This window comes from Musa acuminata, chromosome BXJ3-7 (assembly GCF_036884655.1).
Source record: "Musa acuminata AAA Group cultivar baxijiao chromosome BXJ3-7, Cavendish_Baxijiao_AAA, whole genome shotgun sequence".
Classification (NCBI taxonomy): domain Eukaryota; kingdom Viridiplantae; phylum Streptophyta; class Magnoliopsida; order Zingiberales; family Musaceae; genus Musa; species Musa acuminata.
Window position 1 is genome coordinate 22426676 of NC_088355.1, and position 17443 is coordinate 22444118.

The following is a 17443-nucleotide window of genomic DNA, read 5'->3' on the forward strand; positions in this document are numbered from 1 at the left end:
CCCCATCCCACATGTTCGACACCAAAGCAAATGTAACTTTTTTTACAAACATGGACACAAAAAGCATTATTGTCCATTCAAGAAAATTAGTCCGAACAAATTAATTTGGGTTCCTAAAGGAACCATGATAAACTCTATGCAACATGACAAACAATGTAGATCAGTTTTTGAGGCACCCAAAAGTAAATGGGTACCTAAAAATTATCCTTTCTTGTAGAGACATACACCATCACAAGCTAGGAGCAAGAGATGGTACCTTGATAGTGGATGCTCAAGGCATATGACCGGAGATCCATCTCAATTCTCTAAGCTCACTAGCATAGACGAAGGCTATGTCACATTCGGAGACAACAACAAGGGTAAAATCATTGGCAAAGGAACCATAGGTAACAAATCCAACTTTTTTATTAAAGATGTTTTGTTAGTTGATGGTATAAAACATAACCTCTTGAGTATTAGTCAATTATGTGATAAAGGATATATCGTCAAATTCGAATCTAATGCTTGCATCATTGAAAAACCACACAAAAACACATCTATGATTGCATTAAAATATAATAACGTATACACCATTAACATTAGTGATCTTTGCAATAAAGTATGTTTCTAAGTTTTGAATGAGGATCCTTGGCTTTGGCATAGGAGATTAGGTCATGCTAGCATGAAACTGATCACTCAAATATCATCCAAAGAACTTGTACGAGGAATTTCTCACATCAATTTCATCAAAGATAATGTGTGTGATGCTTGTCAATTAGGAAAATAAATTAAGAGTAGTTTCAAATCTAAGAATCAAATAAGCACATCTAGGCCCTTACAATTGATCTATATGGACTTATTCGGACCAATCTCTATATCAAGCCTAGGAGGTAGCAAATACGCCTTCGTCATTATAGATGACTATAATAGATACACATCGACTTATTTCTTGAAACACAAAAATGAATACTTTAGATATTTCACCAAGTTTTGCAAACTTGTTCAAAATGAAAAGGGTTTTATGATTTCATCAATTCGAAGTGATCACGGTGGTGAATTTCAAAACCGTGATTTTCAAGAATTTTGTGAATCTAATAGATACAACCATAACTTTTCTACTCCAAGAAATCCTCGATAAAATGGAGTAGTAGAAAGAAAGAATAGAAATTTATAAGAAATGACAAAAACTATGTTGAATGAACATAGTCTACACAAATATTTTTGGGCCGAAGTTGTAAACACTATGTACTATATTCTAAATAGAGTTTTAGTAATACCCTTACGCACCAAAACTCCCTATGAGTTGTGGAACAATAAAAAATCTAATGTTTCATATTTTAAAGTTTTTGGGTGTAAGTGTTTTATCTTGAATGAAAATGATGCCTTGGGAAAATTTGATGCTAAATCCGATGAAGGAATTTTTCTTGGTTATTCTTCGGTTTCTAAAGCTTTTCGTATCTTCAATAAAAGGACTTTAATTATAGAAGAACCCATTCATGTTGTTTTCAATGAGATTTCCGAAATCAAGAAAAATGACTTTGATGATGATGTTAATTTCGATTCTTTGAATTTAAATGAAACCCCTTCTCCAACTAGCAACTTGGATGCATCAACTTCTGAAACATCCTTACCCAAGGATTGAAAGTATGTAGATGCTCATCCTAAGGAGCTAATCCTAGGAGACACATCTAAGGGGGTTCAAACACGTTCATCTCTTAAAAATTTTTATACCAACATCGCTTTTCTCTCCCAAATTGAACCTAAATGTATTGACGAAGTCATGAAAGATGATTCATGGATTATCGCAATGCAAGAAGAGTTAAATCAATTTAAGAGAAATGAGGTGTGGAAGCTTGTTCCTAGGCCAAATGACCATTTAGTTATTGGTACTAAATGGGTCTTTAGAAACAAGCAAGATGAATATGGTATCGTGGTGAGAAACAAGGCTAGATTAGTGGCCAAAGGTTTCAACCAAGAAGAAGGTATCGATTACGAAGAAACCTTCGCTCCTGTGGCTAGACTAGAAGCCATAAGGATGCTCCTTACCTATGCTAGTAATAATAATTTTAAGTTGTTTCAAATGGATGTTAAAAGCGCTTTTCTTAATTGTTTTATTTCTGAAGAAGTTTATGTTGAACAACCTCCCGGATTTGAAAATAATAGCCTTCCTAATCATGTATTTAAATTAACCAAAGCTCTCTATGGTTTAAAACAAGCCCCAAGGGCTTGGTACGATAGACCAAGCACTTTTCTTATTGAAAACAATTTCACAAAAGGCAAGGTCGATACTACATTGTTTATCAAGAATTTTAAAAATAATTTTCTTATTATTCAGATTTATGTTGATGATATTATTTTCGGTTCTACTAATAAATCTCTTTGTGAATCTTTTGCAAAAACCATGAGTCTCGAATTTGAAATGAGTTTGATGGGAGAATTAATGTTTTTCTTAGGCTTACAAATTAAGCACCTAAGCAATGACATCTTTATTAGTCAAACTAAATATGCTTTAGACCTACTGAAAAGATTTAATATGGATAGCTCAAAGGCTATTAACAACCCTATGAGCACCTCCACTAAGTTAGAAGTTGATGAGAGTGGAGAAAGCTTTGATAAAAAAACCTATAGGGGTATGATAGGAAGTTTACTTTACCTCACTGCAACTTGACCAGATATTATGTTCAGTGTAGGAATTTGTGCAAGGTTTCATTCAAACCCTAAGATATCTCATATTAAAGCAGTTAAAAGAATACTTAGATATCTTAAAGGTACCACAAATCTAGGATTATGGTATCCAAAATCCAAAAATTTTGAGTTAATTGCTTATGCTGATGCGAATTTTACTAGGTGTAGACTAGATAGAAAAAGCACAACAAGAACATGTCAATTTTTGGGACATTCCCTTGTTTCCTGGTCATCTAAGAAACAAAACTCGGTTGCTCTATCAACAACTAAAGCTGAATATATTGCAGCTAGTGCATGCTATGCACAAGTTGTGTTGATGAAAAATACCTTAGAAGATTATAAAGTCTATCTTAAAAATATTCTCATTAAATGTGATAACACGAGTGCAATATGTTTAATAAAAAATCTCATTCAACACTCAAGAATAAAACATATTGATATTAGACATCATTTTATATGAGATCATGTTACTAATCATGATGTAATTATAGAGTTCATAGATACTAAGCATCAACTAGTTGATATTTTTACAAAACCTCTAAGTGAAGAACAATTTGATTTCATAAGAAGAGAATTAGGAATGTTGATGTGTCCGAATGCATAAAATTGTTAAAATTATTCGGACTTTATTAATTGAATGATCAAATCACTAAAATAACATGTTGGAAATTAATACAAAAATTTCCATAACAATGAGCATATCTTCATGATTGTATAGTCTTGTCCGATTGCTTGAAAGTGTTAAATTAAATTTTCATTTCCAATCGGATTTCATGAATACATTATTCTCTTTCGGACTTTGATTCACATCATTGATTTTTGACAAATAGAATCATTTAGCAAATGCATATCTTTTAGACTTATCATATGAAAAATATTCCCTTTGAGAAATAGATTTGATGATTCCTTCTTATAAAAGGAAGACATTTTTTGCAAGGATTTGATTCATATAAATATCCTGATCCTTGTAAAGCATGCTTTCCTCCTTCATGCAAAAAAGATAATAACAAATAAAAAGGAAGAAGTTTTCACTCTATGTAAATAATCTCCATGTCATGTTTTTCTTGAGATATTTGTATCCTAAAAATGACATGAACCTACTTATGGCATCACATGTATATTTAAAAGTTGTTTATATCGTTCTCCTTTTTGTTGATGACAAAGGGGGAGAAGTATATGAATTGATGCTATAAATGTCATATTATGTTGAAAGAAGCAGATATATGATTATTGATGCCATGATTATGCTATGACTGCATCATCAAAAATATATGAATTGATGATAACTATGATTGCCATGTTTGCATTATGCCATGATTACCATATTTGCATCATGTTAAGATATCAAGAACTTGCATCGTAATTTTAGGTGTTGATATCTTACCATATGATGAATTGCTACCATGACCATCATCAAAAATATATGAATTGATGATAATTATGATTGCCATATTTGCATTATGCCATGATTGCCATATTTGCATCATGTTAAGATATCAAGAATTTGCATCGTAATTTTACGTGTTGATATCTTTTATTTTGATAAGTACGTGTTGATATCTTATCATATGATGAATTGCTACAATGACCATCATTCACATTTGAAATTTGAAAATGGATGTCAAACCTTGACATCATACATCATTTTTAGAGAGATACATCATGATGGGAGTATTGATAAGGTTAAATGATTTTAACTTATCAATATGTCTCTTGAATTCAAAGGCTTTGAATTCAAGAATGACTTATCTCAATTATGGCACATAGATAGGAGAAGTTAAGGTTAACTCTGTTATCAATTGATTGTCATCATCAAAAAGGGGGAGATTGTTGAATCTTGGATTTTGATGATGACGTCAATTGTCATTTGTTATCTAATACATATGTTGAGATAAGTATGTAGGATTAACTACGATGAAAGTAAGACATGCAGCAGGAGTTACGCTAGAGTCAAGACTATGATCACGTTGGGAGTTCGAGAGCTCGACGGAAGTTCGGACGGTCGTCGGAGGTTTTGCGGGAACAAATCCGAGAAGTCTAGGAGCTTGCCAAAAGAAGCTTGTCGGAACTCGCCAAGTGGATCGTCACAAGTCCAGGAGTTTGCCGGAAGTCCTTCGAAGCATCGTCGGAGGTTCGTCGGATGTTTGCCGGAAGTTCGCCGGAAGAAGCGATTGACGCACCAGAGCAAGTTGCAGTAAATGTCTTAAGAAATTCATAGTTAGCACGATGATTAAGTTAGAAATGGAAGGTGATCCCATTAACTTAATCTTGGGGCAATTGGGCCCTTAAAAGAACTAAATTGGGCCGAATGGATCAGCCCATTCGGACCTAGATTACTTGGCCAGAGGTGGCCCCGCCTGGGTCGGCGGTGGCACCGCCCAAGGCTCAGTCTCCGAGCTCTAGCTGGGTAGTGCAACCTCCTCTAACAGAGGTGCAATCGCTTGAGCTCGGTCTCCGAGCTCTGGCTGGGCGGTGCAACCGCCCTAGTCAGGCGGTGGCACCGCCTGAGCTCGGTCTCCGAGCTCTGGCAGGAGGTGCAACCGCCCCTGACAATCGGTGGCACCGCCAAGAGGCTTAGTCTCCGAGCTTTGCTAGGTGGTGCAACCGCCAGACTCCGGAATTTCAGGAATTGACAGTTTTGAGCTCGGAATTCAAATTGGTTTGGGGCCTATAAATACTCCACTCTTTCAGCAATGAAAGAGAAACGAAAACCACCGAAATCCTGATCTTACTATGTGATTTTTAGAGCTAAAAAATGTTGTATGAGTTAAAAGTTATTCTCTCTTTTCTTCCAAGTTCTAATCTTTCAAGAGATGAGAGAAAATTTTGTAAGGGTTGTCTCCTAAGCACGTCAAAAGGAGTGAAACTGTAAAAGGGTGGTTGGTCTTCGCCTATTGAAGGAAGGCCTCTAGTGGACGTCGGCGACCTCGTCGGTGGAGGAAGCCAGAAGTGGATGTAAGTCAAGATTGACCGAACCACTCTAAAATCATGGTGCTCTCTAGTTTGCATTTACTTTCAGCATATTATCTTTACTGCAAACCTCCTCAATAGCTTACTGCTTTCTGCGAATTTACAATCATGTTTCAAAGTTCAGTATTTTTCGAATCAATGTTTAGATGTAAATCAGTTTTATCGTACGAACATCATATTTCAGTTTGCGCTTACATTTTGATTTCCATCATCACTGCAAACTGCCCTTATAGATTCGCTTTAACTGTATTTTCCTTGATCACAAGTTAAAGTGATTAACGAATCGGCTTTTCTACCGAAATCGCTCTTATCGTATAAATGCAGTTTTAATTGTCGAAAGTTTTTCGCTACACTAATTCACCCCCCCTCTCTTAGTGCTCTTGATCCTAACAAGGACTACCCATGGATGGAGTCAAGAACTCATCACAGCGTGGAGCCACCATTGAGTTAAACCTCACATGTACTATGCTAAGGTTCGATCAAGGATATGTTGGGCCTTGACGAGGACGTCATGCCAATTGAGTTGGGGATATTGTAACATCCAATTAGTCCCACATCGGAAGTGGGTAATGTGTATGATTGGCTTATATGGGCTTGATGAGTGTACTACATTAACTCTTGCTTAAGCATTTTGGTCTGTGATTGAAAAACCAAAATGGAGTTATTGGCCAGTTGGCTCATCGGACTCAGGTCGTGACATTTGGTATCTGTCACACCCCCCGAATTATCACATTTAGGAAGTGTGACCCTGTCTAAAATCAATAATATTATAATACATCATCAATTCAATCTAGGATAAAATCTAAACATCAACCACAACACAAATATATAATCGTAGAAGTATATACAATCACAAAAAGATAATTATTTACCATGAGTTCTTATCCTTATAAAACTTAAACTTATCATTCCATACACATGAGCGGTCCTTTAAACTTTTACAATACATAAGTATTAACAGATCCTTAACATTACATTAGAAATAAAGTAGACTATACAACAAAAACCTATCATCCAAAAAAGATTAGCTCAAAAATCTTCTAGCCTTTCACTACTTTAACCCAATTCTAGCTTTTCAATGCGTGACAAGCTACCCTGAAAAATTTATATAGCAACGGGGTGAGCATAAAGAGCTCAACAAATGACTAACATATCCATAGCAAAGAGGATAGGTTTCAAACAAATAAGGTATCAAAATACAAAGCAGAGATACAAGATGAACAGTAGCATGTTTTGTTTGAATATAGAAATACAATGTCGTATCGTTCGAAGCACGTTTTGTTCATACAATCGAGGAAAGGTAATTGGAGCATATCATTAGCATAAGGAGCATATCGATGACATATGATAATTTCAAGGCATAACAAAGACGTAAGGAGCATTTAGGATATTAATGGCATATGAAACAATTCGGAACATATCAATGGTGAATGAAATGCTTCAGAATGTATCAATGGCATATGGAACTATTTCGGAAGCATAAGAAGCTTTTCAGAACATATCAAAGAACAAATATGAAATAGAAGCTCAAACATCATACTCTAGCATAGTGCATGCGAGGTTTAACTCAGTGGTGGCTCTTTGCAGTGATGAGTTCTCGACTCCATCCACTGGTAGCCCTTTCCTACTCGAGCCCTCTCACCCTACCCAAGTGCTAGGTCGGCTCTGAATTTCATATCAAACGGATGGAAGGTGAAGTGAGATCATAACATAATATGGGCCATCCATTTCTAAATGACTACTAAATATAAGTCTACCACGTCTGGGAGCTCCATCCACCCATGTCTGAGTGAAGTCATAGGGGGCCGGTAGAGCATCGCAAGCTCTAAGCATAACTCCCTTAACCATTTCTGGCAAAGGTTCACATTTATCCCACAAACACCGGAGTACAAAGGGTATTATGAATAATGAATTTAGACATATCGGAAGCACATGCGGAACAACAAAATGTACATATGCTTTTCGAGTCAATATGATACAAACATAATCTTTCATAAATATATTCAGATTTGAATGAAAACAAAAGCAAGAGCAAACAAGGATTTCAAGAAATCATATATAGCTCAATTGACATAAGAAAGTTAGATAAATTCAATGTCTAATGAAATGAAACTGGAAGAGGCACATATCGAAAGCAAATGTGGAACAATGGGATGCATGTGTCGAATCATTACGATGCAAACATGATCTTTAGATGATAGCTGCAGATGTACAAATAAATAAAGGACAAAAGTATACAGGAATTTAAGGTAATAATGTCAAGCTGAACTGCATAAAGTGTTATTACCGAAATCGATTTCCAAATAGAAGAAACAAGGAAAGCCGAAATCGACCAAAGCTCGATTTTAGCAAAATTTGATAGGAACATTGTATGAACTATTTGGATAACCAATTATGCTCTAATTTGTACAAAATAGGAGTCATTTAAAAGCTTTGTCAATCTAGTTTTAGGAAAATGAAGTTTAACAAGAATTGAAATTTACAACAGGGAGTTACAGATAATTTCGTAGCGAAAGGTTTGAAAATATTAGCTCTGTTTTACTGAATCCATAGGGTCGATAAAAGCAGATGTTTCAGTTAGCAATTGTACTCCAAAAATTTCAAATCAAGTATATACAGAAAGCATTTTGAGTCTAGCTTCGAATAAATCATATGAATCTGAGTTCACAGCATAAAGTTATAAGTAGTTAAGCAACAAGAGGTCAGAAATTTCAGTCCCTGTTTTGCCGAACCTGTAGGGTTAATTTAAACAGAAGTCTTAGTAGGCATTTAAACTCCAAATCATTCGATCTTAGTAACAAAATAAATATTTTTTTGTCTACTTTCAAATGGAATAGGTCTTGTATAAATTAGAGTTTATTACAAAATGTTATGATCGAAATATTGTATAGAGGTCAGATTATCGAAAAATTATAGATTCATAACTTTATATCAAAATGAAAGAAGGTATGGTTCTCAGTTGAAATCTTTCAAATTTTGCAGAATAAAAATGGAAACAGAGATTAAGGTTACTGTGGGATGGGGTTAGAACACTTGCCTTAGATGAGTTTGATTCCCAAATATAGGGAGTTGATGCAAAACCTCAAACAAAGTTTCCTCTTCTTCTTCTTCTTCTTCTTCTTCTTCTTCTTCTCTTCTTCTTCTTCTCCTGAAACTAATGTTGGCTGCAAAGTTTCTTTTTAATGGTGCCTTAAATTACTTAGGTTTGACTCATGCAAAAATAGTGAGGTGGCAAGCATGCATGGGGGTTTAGGTGTCTACTTTAGAATAAATGCAAGTGGCTCATCCTTGTTAATGACACATGTCCTCTATTTTATTTTATTTTATTTTTATTTACTCATTTCTGAATATTCTATAAATCATATCAAAATTTTAATATTTACTCTTAGGTCCTTAGCCATAAACTTTAGTATAATATTATTTAATAAAAAAAATTATTAAATAATCCTCATATTTACAAACAAGCATTTACTAATTTTTTTTTTAAATGGGGAATGTTACACTCTCCCCTCCTTAAAAGAAAATTTAGTCATCTAAATTTGTCATACCTCTTTCGGCGAAAAGATGAGGATAAGCTTTCTTCATTTCTTCCTCTAGCTCCCAGGTCGTTTCATTTGTAGAATGATGCTTCCAATTACTTTAACCAGAGTAATGATTATATTTCTTAAGATCTTCTCTTTTTTATCAATAATCCGAATGGGCTCTTCCTTGTAAAATAAGTCTTTCTCAATCACAATCGGCTCATACTCAATGACATGAGAGGGATCATATATATACTTTCTGAGCATTGACACATGAAATATATCATGAATATGACACATCGATAATGGTAAGGCAATCTTGTAAGCGATAGAGCCAATTCTTTCAAGGATCTCAAAAGGACCAATGAACCTTGGGTTTAACTTTCCTTTCTTTCCAAATCTTACAACGCCTTTTGAACTTGATGTCCAAATGTCCTCGTCTTTGTAGATTTCCTAAAAGACATCAAAGAAAATTTCTACCAATCACTATATTTCACTAGACCTCAATATATTTTGCACGTCAGCATATCAAATATTTCAGTAATCCTCAAACTATAGCTTTGATACAAACTCTGTCACGCCCCCCGAATTATCACATTCAAGAAGTGTGACCCTGTCTAAAATCAATAATATTATAATTCATCATCAATTCAATCTAGGATCCAATCTAACAATCTGAGGATACTAAGAATCATTCAAAAATCAATATTCACAATTCATAAACATATACGTTACATAAATCATAATCTACTTCACTAAGAGATTCACAAAAATCCAAAGGCAACTCAACTAAACATCAACCACAACACAAATCCATAATCGTAGAAGTATATACAATCACAAAAAGATAATTATTTACCATGAGTTCTTATCCTTATACAACTTAAACTTATCATTCCATACACATGAGCGGTCCTTTAAACTTTTACAACACATAAGTATCAACAGATTCTTAACATTACATTAGAAATAAAGTATACTATACAATAAAAACTTATCATCCAATAAATATTAGCTCAAAAATCTTCTAGCCTTTCACTACTTTAACCCAAGTCTAGCTTTTCAGTGCGTGACAAGCTACCTTAAAAAATTTATATAGCAACGGGGTGAGCATAAAGAGCTCCGCAAATGACTAACATATCCATAGCAAAGAGGATAGGTTTCAAACAAATAAGGTATCAAAATACAAAGCAGAGATAAAAGATGAAACAGTAGCATTTTTGTTTGAATGTAGAATTACAATGTCGTATCGTTCAGAGCACATTTTGTTCATACAATCGAGGAAAGGTAATTGGAGCATATCATTGGCATAAGGAGCATATCGATTACAAATGGTAATTTTAAGGCATAACAAAGATGTAAGGAGCATTTTGGATATCAATGGCATATGAAACAGTTCGGAACATATAAATGGTGAATGAAATGCTTCAGAACGTATCAACGGCATATGGAAATATTTCGGAAGCATAAGAAGCATTTCAGAACATATCAAAAAACAAATACGAAATAGAAGCTCAAACGTCGTACTCTAGCAAAGTGCATGTGAGGTTTAACTTAGTGGTGGCTCCACGCTGTGATGAGTTCTCGACTCCATCCACGGGTAGCTCTTTCCTACTCGAGCCCTCTCACCCTGCCCAAGTGCTAGGTCGGCTCTGAATTTCATATCAAATGGATAGAAGGTGAAGTGGGATCATAACATAATATGGTCCATCCATTTCTGAATGACCACCAAATATAAGTCTCCCATGTCTGGGAGCTCTATCCACCCATGTCTGAGTGAAGTCATAGGGGGCCGATAGAGCATCGCGGGCTCCAAGCATAACTCCCTTTACCATTTCTAACAAAGGTTCACATTTATCCCACAAACACCGGAGTACAAAGGGTATTATGAATAATGAATTGGGACATATCGGAAGCACATGCGGGCGGAACAATGAAATGTACATATGCCTTTCGAGTCAATACGATACAAACATAATCTTTTATAAATGTATTCAGATTTGAAAGAAAACAAAAGCAAGAGCATACAAGGATTTCAAGAAATCATATATAGCTCAATTGACATAAGAAAGTTAGATAAATTCAATGTCTAAAGAAATGAAACTGGAAGAGGCACATATCGAAAGCAAATACGGAACAATGGGATGCATGTGCCGAATCATTACGATGCAAACATGATCTTTAGATGATAGCTGCAGATGTACAAATAAATAAAGGACAAAAGTATACAGGAATTTAAGGTAATAATGTAAAGCTTAACTGATGTAAGAGTTATTGCCAAAATCAATTTCCAAAGAGAAGAAACAAGGAAAGCCGAAATCGACCAAAGCTCGATTCTGGCAGAATTTGATAGGAACATTGTGTGAACTATTTGGATAACCAATTATGCTCCAATTTGTACAAAATAGATGTCATTAGAAAGTTTTGACAATCAAGTTTTAGGCAAATGAAGTTTAACAAGAATTGAAATTTACAACAGGGAGTTACAGATAATTTCGTAGTGAAAGGTCTGAAAATATTAGTTCTGTTTTACTGAATCCATAGGGTCGATGACAACAGATGTCTCAGTTAGCAATTGCACTCTAAAAATTTCAAATTAGGTATATATAGAAAGCATTTTGATTCTAGCTTCGAATAAATCATATGAATCTGAGTTCATAGTATAAAGTTATAAGTAGTTAAGCAACATGAGATCAGAAATTTCAGTCCCTGTTTTGCAGAATCTATAGGGTTAATTTAAACAGAAGTCTTAGTAGGCATTTAAATTCCAAATCATTCGATCTTAGTAACAAAATAAAGATTTTTTTTTCTACTTTCAAATGGAATAGGTCTTGTCTAAATCAGAGTTTATTACAAAATGTTATGACCGAAACATTGCATAGAGGTCAGATTTCCGAAAAATTACAGATTCATAGCTTTATATCAAAACGAAAGAAGGTTTGATTCTCAGTTGAAATCTTTCAAATTTTGCAGAATAAAAATGGAAACAGAGATTAAGGTTACTGTGGGATGGGGTTAGAAAACTTGCCTTAGATGAGTTTGATTCCCAAATATAGGGATTTGATGCAAAACCTCAAACAAAGTTTCCTCTTCTTCTTCTTCTCCTTCTTCTTCTTCTCTTCTTCTTCTTCTCCTCAAACTAACTTTGGCTGCAAAGTTTCTTTTTAATGGTGCCTTAAATTACTTAGGTTTGACTCATGCTAAAATAGTGAGGTGGCAAGCATGCATGGGGGTTTAGGTGTCAACTTTAGAATAAATGCAAGTGGCTCATCCTTGTTAATGACACATGTCCTCCATTTTATTTTATTTTATTTTTTATTTACTCAATTCTGAATATTCTATAAATCATATCAAAATTTTAACATTTACTCTTAGGTCCTTAGCCATAAACTTTAATATAATATTATTTAATAAAAAAATATATTAAATAATCCTCATATTTTCAAACAAGTATTTACTAATTTTTTTTTTTAAATGAGGGATGTTACACTCTCCCCTCCTTAAAAGAAAATTTAGTCCTCTAAATTTTGCATACCTCTTTCGGCGAAAAGATGAGGATAAGCTTTCTTCATTTCTTCCTCTAGCTCCCAGGTCGTTTCATTTGTAGAATGATGCTTCGAAATTACTTTAACCAGAGTAATGATTCTATTTCTTAAGATCTTCTCTTTTTTATCAATAATCCGAATGGACTCTTCCTTGTAAAATAAGTCTTTCTCAATCACAATCGGCTCATACTCAATGACATGAGAGGGATCAGGTATATACTTTCTGAGCATTTACACATGAAATATATCATGAATATGACACATCGATAGTGGTAAGGCAATCTTGTAAGTGATAGAACCAATTCTTTCAAGGATCTCAAAAGGTCCAATGAACCTTGGGTTTAACTTTCCTTTCTTTCCAAATTTTACAACGCCTTTGGAAGGGGAGACCTTTAGGAATACAAAATCCCATACATGGAACTCGATATCTCGTCTTCTGTTATCAACATAGCTCTTTTGCCAACTCTGAGCAGCCTTTAGCCTTTTTATGATAACCTGAATCTTTTCAGTAGTCTCTATCCGAGATGATCTCCTTCGGGACACCATGAAGTCTTACTATTTTATCAAAATACAAATCTGCAAGCCTAACAAGAGAATAAGTCATATTGATTGGTAAGAAATGTACAGATTTGTTTAATCTATCAATAATGACCCAAATAGCATCGTGCTTTCTAGAGGTTCTAGGTAGTCTAGAAACAAAGTCTATAGTAATGCATTCCCATTTCCATTCATGAATATCTAAAGGTTGTAACAAACCTCCAGGTCTCTGGTGTTCTGCTTTGATTTGCTGACAAGTCAAACACCTTGAAACATATATTGCAATCTCCTTCTTCATGCCTTTCCACCAATAATGACTTTGGAGATCTCTGTATATTTTTGTACTACTAGGATGCATAGTGTAGTTTGATTTGTGACCTTCGTTCAAGATTTAGTTCTTGATATCTGAGTCATTTGGAATACATATTCTAACCCCAAATCTCAATAGGCCATCATCTGAAATTTGAAAATTCAACTTTAATCCCTTTTCAACTTCATTCCTCAAGTATATTAAATGCTTCTGTTAGGCCACTCTGATTCAATATCCTCGATCACCCCTTTCATCTCACTTAATTAATCAAAACTAGATGAAGTAGGAGAACTAAATGTCCTCGTCCTCGTAGATTTCCAAAAAGACATCAAAGAAATTTTTACCAATCACTATATTTCACTAGACCTCAATATATTTTGCACGTCAGCATATCAAATATTTCAGTGATCCTCAAACTTGAGCTTTGATACCAACTCTGTCATGCCCCCCGAATTATCACATTAAGGAAGTGTGACCCTGTCTAAAATCAATAATATTATAATTCATCATCAGTCCAATCCAGGATCCAATCTAACAATTTGAGGATACTAAGAATCATTCAAAAATCAATGTTCACAATTCATAAACATGTACGTTACATAAATCATAATCCACTTCACTTAGAGATTCACAAAAATCCAAAGGCAACTCAATTAAACATCAACCACAACACAAATCCATAATCGTAGAAGTATCTACAATCACAAAAAGATAATTATTTACAATGAGTTCTTATCCTTATACAACTTAAACTTATCATTCCATACACATGAGCGGTCCTTTAAACTTTTACAACACATAAGTATCAATAGATCCTTAACATTACATTAGAAATAAACTATACTATACAACAAAAACCTATCATCCAACAAAAATTAGCTCAAAAATCTTCTAGCCTTTCACTGCTTTAACCCAATTCTAGATTTTCAGTGCGTGACAAGCTACCTTGAAAATTTTATATAGCAACTGGGTGAGCATAAAGAGCTCAGCAAATGACTAACATATCCATAGCAAAGAGGATAGGTTTCAAACAAATAAGGTATCAAAATACAAAGCAGAGATACAAGATGAAATAGTAGCATGTTTTGTTTGAATGCAGAATTACAATGTCGTATCGTTCGAAGCACGTTTTGTTCATACAATCGAGGAAAGGTAATTGGAGCATATCATTGGCATACGGAGCATATCGATGACATATGGTAATTTCAAGGCATAACAAAGACGTAAGGAGCATTTTGTTAGAACACTTGTAGATTCTAAACTTGGGATTGATCTCTTTAAGGGATCGGCCTCCTTGGAACTCTATAGGGGTTCCTCCCTCCAAGTTGTTGCTTAAAGGCTACAGAAAAGATTCATCTATTGTTTATGAAAAGAGATGGAATACATTACTATTTATAGGGCTTATAAACCCTAACTCATAATAGGACTATTACTTAAGACTCCTACTTCTAACTAACTCATAATAGGACTCCTACTCAAGACTCCTACTTCTAACCAACTCCTACTCAAGACTCCTATTCCTTTACAACACCCTATTCTTCTCTAAGAAATAACCTCCTAACCCTAGCCGGCCTCTTCACCTCTTTAATAGGGGTCGGCTTAGGTAGGTTTTACATGAATGTCCCTCTCAATTAGGACTCTCCTAGCTAGAGTCCCAACAGACCCGCCCTCTTCAAATCAGCCTTGTCCACGAGGCTGACGATTCATGAATTTTGGGAATTTGATCTTCAAGTTATCATAGTTCTCCCAAGTGGCATCTTCTGTTAGTAGATTTGCCCATTGTATTAGCAATTCAGTAGTGGATCGTAGTCGTCGAGTCACGATCCGTCGATCAATAATGGCACTTGGCTGAGTTTGAAGTTCTCCTTGGGTAGTCATATTTGGTGGGTGGCTTTGGGCTGTCTCTGTAAGGATCGGAGTGGCACTGAGAGGGGGGGGGTGAATAAGTACAACGGATTAAAACGTTGGTTTCGACAAATCTTTCATACGATAAGAACGGAACTTGAAAAGCTTAACTTGAAAGCGTATTCTTAAAGTTACGCAGCAAAGGTAATAAGGAACTAAAGCATGTAAGAAGGTTTGCAGTAAAGTAAATAGCAATAATGAAAAGCAAACCAGAGATCATGCCGATTTTAGAGTGGTTCGATCAAATGACCTACATCCACTTGCGAGGCCCCTCTTCGATGAGGCTCCCACCTTCCACTAGCAAATCTCTTGAAATGGAAGGGCAAATACCTCTCTTACAACCTTTTACAAGTAGTTTCCTCACTATCCGGCACGACTCCCAAATCTTTGATGAACTTCTTCAACCAGACTCCCTCCTTTGCTGCATCTGATGCAGCAATGTACTCCGCCTCTATGGTCGAGTCAGCAGTGGTATCTTGCTTGGAACTCTTCCAGCACACTGCTCCTCCATTCAAGGTGTACACATACCCTGAATTCGACTTGCTATCATCGACATCAGACTGAAAACTTGAGTCAGTGTAGCCTTCAACCTTAAGGCTATTACCTCCATATTCTAGTAAAAGATCCTTAGTCCTTCTCAAGTACTTAAGGATACACTTTACTGCTTTCCAGTGCTCCAAGCCTGGATCCGCCTGATACCTGCTCGTGACACTCAGAGCATGCGCTATATCAGGCCTAGTACATAGCATGGCATACATGATAGACCCTATTGCTGAGGCATAAGGTATCATATCCATGTTCGCCCTTTCTTTTGGAGTCTTTGGGGACATACTCGTAGAAAGCGATATCCCATGTCTCATCGGTATGAGACCTCTTTTGGAATTTTCCATGCCAAACCTTTTGACAATAGTTTCTATGTACCTGGATTGGGACAAGCCAAGCATCCTTTTGGATCTATCTCTATAGATTCTAATCCCCAAGATATAAGATGCTTCTCCTATGTCATTCATGGAGAAGTGTCTAGATAACCAAGCCTTTATTGTGGATAGCATTCCTATGTCATTCCCAATGATGAGGATGTCATCCACATATAACACCAAAAAGCTAATAGCGCTCCCACTTACCTTTCTGTATACACAAGGCTCATCTTCGTTCTTAACGAAGTCATAAGATCTGATTGCCTCATCAAATCTTATGTTCCAACTTCGGGAAGCTTGCTTTAGTCCATAAATGGATCTAAGCAACCTACACACCTTATCTGGGCAGTTCTTGGACACGAATCCCTCAGGTTGCATCATATACACCTCCTCCTCCAGGTTCCCGTTGAGGAATGCGGTTTTCACATCCATCTGCCAGATCTCATAATCATAGTGTGCTGCAATAGCCAATAGAATTCTGATGGATTTTAGCATTGCTACGGGTGAGAAAGTTTCGTCGTAGTCAACACCTTGCCTTTGACGATACCCCTTAGCGACTAGCCTTGCTTTATAGGTCTCTACCTTTCCATCTACTCCGATCTTTTTCTTAAAGATCCACTTGCAACCGATGGGTACAATACCTTCGGGTGCATCAACTAGGTTCCAAACCTTATTGGAGTACATAGAATCCATCTCAGAATTCATGGCTTCTTTCCACTTCCCGGAGTCTATACTCATAATAGCCTCCTCGTAGGTCTGAGGATCAATATCCTCTACATCCTCTGCTCTAATATGTCCCACATATCTCTCAGGAGGATGGGATACTCTATCAGACCTGCGTAAAGTTGAAACTTGTGTATTAGATACCTGAACAGACTCGGGCTGTAGAGTGGTGCTTGAGCTTGGTTCTCCAACCTCGCTCAATTCTATCATTCTCCCACTGTCTCCGTCAAGAATGTGTTCCTTCTCAAGGAACACTGCTCTCTTAGCTACAAAGACCTTTTGGTCCTCGAGATGATAGAAGTAATACCCACAAGTTTCCTTGGGGTATCCCACAAATTTACATCGCCCTGT